The sequence below is a fragment of the Apteryx mantelli genome, unplaced genomic scaffold, assembly GCF_036417845.1.
Source record: "Apteryx mantelli isolate bAptMan1 unplaced genomic scaffold, bAptMan1.hap1 HAP1_SCAFFOLD_40, whole genome shotgun sequence".
Classification (NCBI taxonomy): Eukaryota; Metazoa; Chordata; class Aves; order Apterygiformes; family Apterygidae; genus Apteryx; species Apteryx mantelli.
The window spans coordinates 279,006-290,193 of NW_027118755.1; the positions used below are offsets into that span (position 1 = coordinate 279,006).

Consider the following 11,188-nt stretch of genomic DNA (forward strand, 5'->3'; position numbering starts at 1 on the left):
TTTTATGGAAAAGCAGATTACACTGTGCCCAGAGTTGCACAGTACCTCCTCTGCATATAGTTTATGTGGCTTGTTAATGCTTACAGAAGGTATGGGCCAAACACTGGACTAAACTGTAAGTTTATGTGTTTGAAGGCTAGTCACCATGAATACAAAGAACAGGTGAACAGTGATGGCAGAGGAATGCCAGTAACCTAATCAGTGCAAAGGGGCACCCTGACTTGGATATTCCTAGGGCCGTCAAAGGAGAGTGATTAGCCCATTGTCCCTGGGGCCTTGGAGGGAGTGTCACCCTCCAAGATGAGTCCACCCGCGTGACTCTCCTTGAAAGCCTCATGGACTGAAGGGGTTATTGCCTAAAGGGGTAGAGGACTTATCATGGGAAGCAGGACAAGAGCATTTGGGAACTGTGTAGAACTTTAAGGGGACTTCAGGAATGTGTGAGACTTTAAGGGATCTTTAGGAGAAGGACCAAAGGTGGGGAAAGGGATCAGAGTGGCCTGGAGAGAAAGAAGCATGAGGGAAAAGAGTTTAAAATGGACTGGCCGAGTGTGGACAGGTCAGTATGTTTGTCTAGCCATGCCCAGCACCTGATCAACTCTACCTAGCCAAGTGAGTGAAGAAAACATCAGAGTAGTGTCCCACTTATTCTCATGTCCTTTCAGAGAGGTCCATTCAGACCTCTCATGCCTCGTCTCAGTGCCAGACTAGAGTCAATCTCAGTAGGGTCTTCTTTCCCCACTGATTGCACCAAGCCCATTCCCTTGGCTGTGGTTTCTCTGGATGGTAGATAGGGACAGGGAGAATCTTGTTCATCCATTCATGAGCATCACTAATTAGATGATGTGGCACGTGGCTATTTATTAAACACCTATGTGCTTATACATAGGTCCCTTTTCCAGGTTAAGGTGACCCAGCCAACCTAAGTCAGCTGGTGGTGGTGACATGATCGTGAGAAAAATTGCCCATCAAGTAGTTGTCCATTTATTTGGGTAAGCTGGCCCTCTGACAACTTATCCTCTGAAAACACGAACAATGTCCAGGACTTAAGTTTCTTCTGCAACTCTGGTCTTGATAGTCCAACCCAAGGGTTGTTCCGAAGACTCAGGTATTTCTCAGAGCTGCCAGGTTGTATCACATTCAGATTTGAACCACACAGTGTCCACAAATTACAGTTGCTGATCATATGCATATCCTTAGCAGTTTTTATAAAGAACCCATGACACTTCTCACCTTTCCTGGGAACCACTCCCTTATTCCCCTCCAGGCACATCCCTGCTCCCCAGAAAGCCTTTCCCCAGATGAGCGTGTCCACGCTAGCCTGGCCATCTGCTCCAGGTCCCCCTCCCCTGTGCTCCCTGCAAGGCTCTGTGCAGGCACTGCTGCTCAGCAGACAGCCAGTGGTGGTGCCACAGGGCCAGGGGGGGACTCGCCAGTGCCCATTCTTGTCAGAGCAGAAAGACCCCAAGGGATAGTTATCATGCCACTGGCAGTCCCTGCCTCCCATTTTATGCGGCTGTGGAGGGTGCTCAGAGGGACCAGGCAGCATTTCCAAGGACACAAGGTATGTTATGGGGCTGCACTGGAGCCAGCCTACGGCATTTCAAAGAGAGGACAAGGGATGACTCTGCAGCCTCTCTTCCCTGAGCCTGCTGGGTCTCCACTGCCTCTCCTGGGACTACGGAGCTCTCCTTTACCTATGCATTTCCTGAGTTTGCTCTTTACCACTCGGTGACTCCACGTCAGATAGTCTCTTGTGTTGTGAGGTTCCACTCACTGCTCACCCCCACTGTATGATGTTCCCGGAAATGCGCTGAGCTCCCCTGGCAGCTTATTTCCTCTCCAGGAACATGGTCAGCCATCACCAGCCCCCACACGTGCGTCACAGCCTCAGGAAAGCTACTGTGGGATTGTTCGCCATCTCCACTGACTCAGGGCCCAAAAAGCAAACCCTGAATCTGAATCTCATTCCCAAACAGGTTACAATGGGACACTGAACACATCAAGCTGAGCCCATGGAGAACCAAACTAAAGCAACAAGCCCTTTTGAGATACCATTCCATCACCACTTTTATGACTATAATTTTGGAAGAAGAGTGAAGTGTTCAGGCACTGCACTTAGGATAGTGCTTTGGATTCCGTAGATGCTATTACGGAGCCATTGGTGTCCGAGAAAATGGAGTCCACATGTCCTCACAGACTGCATTCTTCCCTTGGGCAGTCAGGTGCTGAAACAAAAGAGATACCCCTATCAAGAAAGAAGCAATGTTCCTCCACCCTGCCTCTAGCTCTTCCCTCCCACTACCTCTCAGAACTCTTGGGATGACCCGCAACCTTCCCCTGACCACCTCACAATGCCCTCCTGATGCTCCTCAACAAGCAGATGCCTGCAGCACAAGTGACCTCACAACCCCCAGACCAGCCCTCACACCTTCACCTGCACCTCCCTCTTGCCTGCCTCTCCTCTCAGCTCCATCACTTTCACGCCAACACCTCACACGCCCTGTCCTTCCTCTCCCTCCCATGCACCAAAACCCTTCCAGCTAGGCTTACAAGACGCCTGGATGCTTAGGGGCTGCCAGGGAGCAGCTTTTTTGGGCTTAGGCTTCAGGCATCAGCAGAACGTTTGGCCTTTGTGCTTCTTGGGAAGAGGGAAAGCTTTTGGGTGCTGTGTGAGTGTTGTTGTTTTGGGGGTTTGTGCTCAGGGTTTGGGGTAGGGGCTAGAGTTTTGGCAGAGGGCTTTGGGTTGGAGTGGGGCTGAGGGCTCGAGCCTGCTCCAGACCTTCAAGGCAAGCCATCAGGGATAAGCAGTAGCTTCTGGCACAGGGTCGGAGTTTGGGGAAGCAGACAAAGACTGAGGCTTCACTTTTGCACTTGGGGTTTGGCCTTAGAAATAGAGGAGGGGAAGGAGGGAAGGAGGCAGAGTCGGGCTTCAGCTTAGTGCTTCATCTTGGGGTAGGGGGCCTCCCACAGGGACTCTCCCAGGCCCTCTGCCACCGCCAGCACCACTACCTCAAGGCCCCTTACCTCCCCAGAACATGTCCTCTCTGACGGCTGACATCGGGGAGCCCTTCCTGTCCTCACGTGGCTGCTTCCAGCTCCTGCATGCTCCGCTGAGGGAACACAGAGCACCTTGGCATTTTTGCTCTGGCTTTGCTGTAGGGGCTAGATTTTGGGCAGAGGACTTTGGGTTGGAGTGGGGGTGAGGGCTCAAGTACAGATTAGCCTCTCAAGGAAAGTGATGGGGTTTAGGCATTAGCTTCCAGCACAGGATCAGAGTTTGGGGAAGCAGACAAAGATTGAGGCTTCAGCGTAGCACCTGGGGTTTGGCCTTAGCAACTAGAGGAGGGGAAGGAGGCAAAGCAGAAGGGTAGGGCTTCAGCTTAGTGCTTCGTCTTGGGGTAGGGACCTCCCACAGGGACTCTCCCAGGCCCTCTCCCACCGCCAGCACCTCTACCTCAAGGCCCCTTACCTCACCAGAACATGTCCTCTCTGATGGATGACATCGCAGAGCCCTTCCTGTCCTCACGTGCCTCCTGCAGCTCCTGCATGCTCCGCCGAGGGAACACAGAGCACCTCCTCATCAGCACCCAAGCGCTCTCCCTACAACCTCTCCCTGCCTCTGCCTTCCCAGAACCTCTCAGAACTCCTGGAAAGACCCTCCACTTTCCCCTGAGGACCTCACAATGCCCGCCTGATGCTCTTCACCAAGGAGATTCCTGTAGCACAAGTGACCTCACAGCCTATAGCCCAGCCCCCATACTTTCACCTGCCGCTTTCTTTTATTTGCCTCTTTTCTCTCATCTCATCTCCACGTGCTTTCTCTCCACATAGCCCCTGGCCTTCCCCTGTCTCTCAGGGGTGAAACATGTTTGAGGTGGTCTTTGAGGATGGGTGGAAGGATCTGGGGTTTGAGGAATGTGATTAGAGCTTACAAGTGCGAGCATTACCCTCATGCATTAGGCTTCAGGCATCAAGTTACACTTTCTGCTCTGTGGTTATTGTGCAGGATTCACATAGGCATTAGATGTCTCTTGTTAGCGTTAAGGAGGAGAGTTAGTGATTTCTTTAAAGCCTTAGCAGCACGTTCCGTGTTCTGTTCAATATTTATTGTCAGGCAATAGTGTATGAGCATGCTTTTCAGCACAGGATTTTGGCTTGAAGTTCGGGATGAGTCTTAGGAATGAAAGCCATGGTATCGGCTAACTTTTGATGGATAGGAAGCAGGGCATGAGATCAGAAGTTTAGTGAGGATCTTGAGATTAGAGAAGGGGTTATGTGTTCCGGCTTAGCAGTGAGGGGTTTAGGTTGGGACTGTTGGAGGGGAAGAGGTTAAAGGCTAGTGGTAGGGCTTAGGGTATGGAATGGGGCTCAGGGGTACTGGGTAGATTTAGATGAACAGCCTGACAAGTGGTTTCACAATCACTCTCCCAAACGCATTGTCCTTAGCTGAAAATCTCCTTACCTACCATGACATGACATCTCTTGTGGCTGAGATCCGGAGCTCCTTCATGTCCTCACATGTGTTTTATTTCTGCTCTACAGACATAGGCTGAAACAGTAGGGACCCCCCCCAGTCAACAACCAAGTGCTTTCCCTCAAACCTGTCCCTGCCTTGGCCTTCCTAAAAGAAAAGGCAGAGGGCAGCAGCACAGAGCCCAAGCAGCCCAGCCTGGCTCAGTGGCCGATGACTGCGGCAGCACCCTCTGCCAAAGGTGGGATTGGGGACTGAGGGAGTGGGCACTTCTTGGCTGACACCAAGATGATTAGCAGAGCAGTGGGTTCAGGGTGGGTGCCTGGGACCTGCGCTGCCAGGGTGCATTTGGTACGGCTGGAACAGAGGGGCCAGCCAGTGCTTTCTGTTGGGACAGTATCTGCAATCTCAGAGCCTTTCTCTCAGACCACGGAAGCAAGTGAAGTCTTGACAGGGCTGGTTGGCTCCTACAAGGGAAAATAAATAACACTTCAATTTATTTAATATTCTACATAGCAAAAGACATTGACTGCAGGGCCAAGTGAGAGGCTTGTGCTGTGAGTTCAGGACCACTGCATTACCTGCATGGGCGAGTGCAAGGATGATAGCTCAATGCCTTACTTGAGAAAAACTTGGCACTTTCAGGGGGTTTCTTTCTTTGGGCTTTCCTAGAAGGCCCAGTAGTGCCCCACGCTAGCAGCTGGCACAGCAAATGATAGGTATAAAAGTACACAAAGTCAATGGCAACAAAACGCTCATCCTATCAGATAACACTTAACAACTGCAACGTGTAACTTCTGCATCTTGAACTGTCTCTGCATCTCAGCTTTGAAATCTTAGGCAAGAAGGACGCCAGCCTCAAAACAGGGAAAGTGCATCCTTTTTGCCTAAGGCTGTACTCATGGCACTGAATTTGTAAGATCCAGGGATAGCAGGGGTGGAGGGACTGCAGAGGCCAAGGCCCCCCTCCCTAACTGACTGAACAAACAGGCAGTGCCACTTGCCAGAGGAAGAGAGGACAGTTATCTCATGTTAGCAACATCTCTTCCTTCACAACCCTCCATGGAGCCAGAAATGAATGACTGCAAAGCTGTTGGGTTTGTGCTGACCGCTCTTGGCAGAACTGGGAGCTCTGAGATGACCAGAACGCATACCACACAGGCAGAAGGAAAGCTGTCACTGCTGCCAGTTCCTCAGGAGAGAGCAGAGCCTGAGGCAGACACATGCAGAAAGATCCAGGATACCCATGCTTGGAGTGAGCACAGCCTGTGAGCTGAACCTTCCCTGGCAACCAGCTGCTCCTTGCTTTTGCTTTGCTGCAGCTATTTGCTCAGCTAGTTGCAAAGGCAGCTGAACCACAGCACTTCTGCCTGCTTGGCTCTGTGTGACAGCCTCAGCACTGCACAGAGCAGCTGTGAGCTGACTGCTGTGGGCTCAGCACGGCTGCCCCTCCACCGGGGAGTGTGTGTACAACGGGGAGCTTCCCTTGTGCCAAGGGGCACTCATCCAACCCGAGGCCTGGCCATGTGCCACTGCCATGGGAGGCCATGGCAGCTGGATGTCTGTCTCTGCCAGAGCCAGGGGCTAGGAGATGTGGTCAAGCTTGCCCAGATCTTCCCAGGTCAGGATCTGTGACTCCGCTGTGAGCAGAGTGGTGAGTGCTAACCTAAATACCAGGGGATTATCACCACAGTATCAAAGCCATGGGTTCAGACTGCAGATTGTCTGTAGGAGAAGGGTGACTTCTGGGGGTGCTTTTGCCTATTTTGGGAGTGAAAGGTCAGAAAAGCCTCTGGTGGCATGCACACAACTTGAAAAGAGAGAGAGAGTGGGCATTCTGGGACAAGTTTTCCATCATGAAGTGAATGCTGACTAGAGGGACGGGCTCCTAGAAGACACCAGACCCAGCCCCCTTAGTTCATCCTTTCCTAAGCCTTGCTCTTCTACATGAAACAGTGCTAAAAGCCTTTTCTGCCCTGAATGAAGTACTCACAAGGGAAGGAGCACCTGTGAGTTAAGCTGATTTTTCTAATCAGCCAGTGTTGGGGATGTGTTTCACAGCCTGCAGCAAACACACCTGGCACTATTGCCATTGCTGTGTAGGGATTGTTTGGTGTTACTCTCACGCAGCTTTTTGAAATACAGGGTTTCAGCTTACCTGAGCTGTTCTGGTGCCCATATGTCACATGGCCATGGCATGAGCAAATTCCCCACACATGGGGTAAGAAGTCCCAGGGAAGCAATATGGTCTGGTCTTTGGTCTGCCCCTGCCCACACAATGTTTCAGAAATCAATAAGAAGAGCAGCAGCCTCACCTCCCCTTCAACTCACTCCATCCTTCCGGGAAACTCTTCCTCGAGACCCCCGAGAGGCTGAGACTTTGGAAATGAGAGCAGTCATATCTGCTGACCTGGAGAGAGGACAGGAGCAAGAGCTAGTTCCACATAACATCTGTATTACAGGTACCTCTGGCTTTACAGTCTGCACTTTGGGAAATAAGATCTTGCCATTTTTTTTTGGGGGGGGGGGATGATATGCCTTTTTTTTTTCTCCATCAATTTTTGTTTCTACAGTGTTTCAGAAAAACAGGGAAGAGGAAATTACCACAAGGTTTCTTTTGCCTGGAGAAAAAGACTTAGCTGATATGTGGGTAATTCAAGATGTGATGTTATTGTAGAGTAAAATTAGCTATGGATGTAACATGCACAAATGCACCAGGAATACTTAAGACCCTATCTCTTCTTAAAAAAAAACAAAAAACCAAACAAACAACAACAACAACAACAAAAACTTATGTTCATTTGATATAGAGAGTATAAGTGTATCCTTTGGTGGTGTTTATCCAAAAAACCATGACTGTTCTCCTCTGACTCTGCTGAGAAACTAGAACAACTTGGAAGCTGATTTCTGGACATAAGAGAAGTCTTAGGAGCCTTGACTAACTGAGGTCAGCATTGGAATACCCCCAAATTGCCCATGAATAATGCCTGACTCCATCAAGCATCTTGCATACAGCTTACATACACTCTTTTATGTCTAAGGCAGAAATGGCCACCTCAAGCTTAAATACATTTACTGGCATGTCTCTGTGTTAGGAGCAATCTCTTGTTGAATCCAGGCACCAAAATAAATAAATAAAAAGAAAAGAAGAAAAAAGGAAAAGAAGAGAAAAAGAGAAAAAGATGTACAGGAGTCAAATGGCACCGTGCTGATTAAGCTGCCCTGAGCAGCGTCATCTGGCTGACCTCAGTTTAAAACACTGGGGGCTCCTGCCCTAGCAAGCTGCCAGAGAACATGAATTTGTCTCACAGTCTGAAGAGACATAGCTACATGTATGGCAAGGCGTGCAGTTCTGTTTATATCAGTTTTGGAAGGATACTAACATTTCCTGAGCCGTACTTTTTCACCCTCCCCTTTGGACCAGAAAAATCCTGTCCAGCCACTGCCACCAAACTGTCTGCCTTTCACACTGCAGGCCCTGCAACATTCCCAGATGTGGTCAGATCTAAGGGGGACCTTTGTGTTCACGGGCACACTTGGCCTCTCTTTTATACCCTCTCAGGACTTGCATTAGTGATCACTACCTTCTCTGGCACCTGCAGTCTGAAAATAGTTTCTAAACATTCCTTTCTTGCTTCCTCTTCTCTTGTAATCATCTGCAGTCCCTCAGTCCTTGCTTCTCATTCCAAATCCTCCTTGATTTTTCAACAGGTGCAGCATCTCTTTTGCCACCTTCTCCTGAGAATCACCTGAACATCACACCAGGCCAAAAAATGCAGGTATACATGTAGGGCTCCGGTAAATAACAACCCCACAGTTTCATGGCATGATTTTCTGTTCAATGTCAGGGCATGCAGAACATACCCAGCCATATTATTCCTTGAGTCAGGTCACCCAACACAATGGTATAATAAGGGAGAGATCTGGAGCAGTTCTGCTGCTGTGAAAGGTGTGCTTGGAGCCCAGCAGCCCAGGATGAAGGGGCACCAGGCAACCTGCTCCCAGCACCCTTCAGGCCTGCATGCTGGGGCTCCACGGAGACATGCCGTGGGGAGAGGGGAGCTGTTGTTAGGACACAGGATGTCCCACTGTTACTCCAGTTCATATCAGACAGGCACTGCAGGGATGCACCTCTCCCAGGGCACTGTGCCAGGTTTTGCAGGGTGGAATCTAGGTGGAGAAAAGGAGGTGCAAGGGCACTGAAAAGTTGGGCCCAAACTCAGAAAGAATGGAGCATAAGGCAAAAAAATGAGTTCAGAATAGAGGACGGCGGGTCTTCTGACAGTAGATGTGTACATGCCTACAGATGGTGGTGATGCTGGTTTGCATCAGTTATGTCTCTGATCTACAGGGGAAGCATCAAACCTCAGCAGTAATAGCTAGAAGCAGTAGCTTCTGGTAGCTATCCTATCCCATCTTTAGCAGCACTTCTGACATGATCTTCCACAGCATCCTTGTAGCCATGAACCTCATGAAATGAAGCAAGGGACAAATGCAAAGTCTTGCGCCTGGTATGGACTAACCCCTGTGGCCATGCAGGCTGGGGACTTGCTGCCAGGGTGACAGCTCTGCTGACCAGACCCTGGGGGCCTGGTAGACAGGCGGGAGCATCTGCCAGCAGCATGCCCTAGCAGGGACGAAGGCTAGCAGCACACAGAGCTGTATCAACAGGAACGGAGCTGGTAGAGCAAGGGAAGAGATGATCCCCCTTTACTAGGCATGCCTTAGACAACACATGGAGTACTGCCTCCAGTTTTGGCTGCCACTAGCATAAGAAAACAATTGACATACTAGAGCAACTGCAGTGCAGAGATACCAAGATGCTCCCAGGCACCTTACCTTAGCTCCCCCTTACCTGCTCAAGTAATGAATGAAGCTGTTGGTCAGATTCTCTCACCCATTCACTTAGGCAATCAGCACCTTTTCTCGTAATGAAGGCTCTTCTCCTGTCACCCCGGCTACATTCATTAGCAAGAGCTTGAGCAAGCACTGTCTTGCCAGTTCCTGGGAAGAGGACCATAGAATAGACAGCATCTGTAATAATAATAAAAAAAAGGAAAAAAAAAAGAAGAATAAAAGAGATTTCTATAGGGCAAAAACATGGAGAAGTGCCCCCACCTGCAAAACAGCAACCCTTCTCTCCTAACCAAAACACTTTCAATCTAAGACAGCAGTAAGAGCTCTAGTGTGAGAAAAATCAAAGCAGGTGCAAGTTTTGTGTCCCTACACAATCCCACAAGACAGTAAACTATGTAAAAGAGATAACTCAGCTGTACAAAATCTCCACAAGAGACTGTGGTGTCTTTGCAGGACACTTCCAACACTGCAGACGTATTAACAGAGATAACAACAGAACAGGGGAGCCAAACAAGAGCAAACTTCAGCACAAAATCTGAGACTGGACTAATACAGTTTAGATGTTGCCTCTTTGTTCTTCTTTGCTATACTGCATATGCTTGTTTTTACAGGAGGCAAGACTTGCCAGTAAAGCCTTTTCTTCTCCCTTTTCATTCTCTGTTTTAAATTCCTGCAATTTTTGTCTCCCAGAATTTGCTGGTAGGAACTGAGGAGGAAGTCTAAAGCTGGGAAGGGGGGAAAAAAAAAAAGTATTTTGCATTTCCAGATAATACCTAAACATCAACGAGAAAAGCTATGATGCTGTTGTAAGAAGAAAATTCCAATGAACAAAGAAGCAAAACATTTAAGGATTTTCTTTTCAACATTTGCAATACTTCTACAGTTATGAAAAGAAAGGACTTAAAGTAATATTTCAGTGGACTGTGAGTTCAGTTTTGCTGGCCAAGAATATATAAAGCTGACCATTACATCTATAGGCAACTATCGTGCGAATTATAATTAGAGTTCAGTGCAACATGTTAACTAAACAGTTGTCCTTAGAGAAAACAAATTTATGGGCTTTTTTTTTTTTTCTTTTTCCTCTTCTGCCCTTACTCTGCTCGAACACCTGGGAAGTGGAGGAACTTGCCAGGCAATGCAGTGGGGGGGCCGCTGTGAGTCCCGAGGGAGGTGAACTCTGGAGAGGACAATGCAGCAAACCCGCAGGCCACGAGTAACAGGTTTGCCCCTCAGGGCACTGGCACACCGCTGCTGGTGGTGGAAGCAGTGCTGCCCATAGATTATCCTGCAGCCCTTGGAGTCCTTGCTCCTGCTAAACACAACAGGCAAGGTTTTGAAATCTGGTTTCTCTTCAGATCATAGAAATCTTTTGCCTTTTACTAAAGATTTTTGTGGAGAAGAACAGGCACAAGTGTTGAGGAATTTTTGGAGGCTTTATTTCAGCGGAAATTTTCTTTTCCCTGCTTGAACAGGGGGGTTGGACTTAGACGATCTCCAGAGGTCCCTTCCAACCTCAGCCATTCTGTGATTCTGTGAACTCTGTACCCTTGCTGGGACCTGCCAGTGCAGCTTCAGAGGAGCACCTGCAGGCAGCATTTCTGCCAGGAGAACATCTGGTCCCTGGGGCAGGTGATGTTTTGTGAGCCAAGGGAAAGTAGAAGGGTTCAGAGCTGGGCATCATAATGCCACTCTACATGAAGGAAAACTGTGTGTGATTGTGAGGGGGTGGGTATGTTTCTGTGTGTTTGCGGCAGGGCAGATGTTCTGTTACTTTAAAGTCTGCCAGAAACGCAGTCCTCCACAAATTCTCTTTAAAAAATGATGCTGCATAGAGACTCTCTTTGGCCCTTTCCCCGA

General features: G+C 49.0%; 1 non-coding gene across 1 annotated transcript; it reads left to right on the forward strand.

The window, feature by feature from the left end:
• The first annotated feature begins 10,667 nt into the window (after window positions 1-10,667).
• LOC136996536 (U5 spliceosomal RNA) lies at window positions 10,668-10,782 on the forward strand. The gene has a single exon (XR_010887583.1). It is a non-coding gene; the product is annotated as a U5 spliceosomal RNA (small nuclear RNA).
• The last annotated feature ends 406 nt before the right edge of the window (window positions 10,783-11,188 follow it).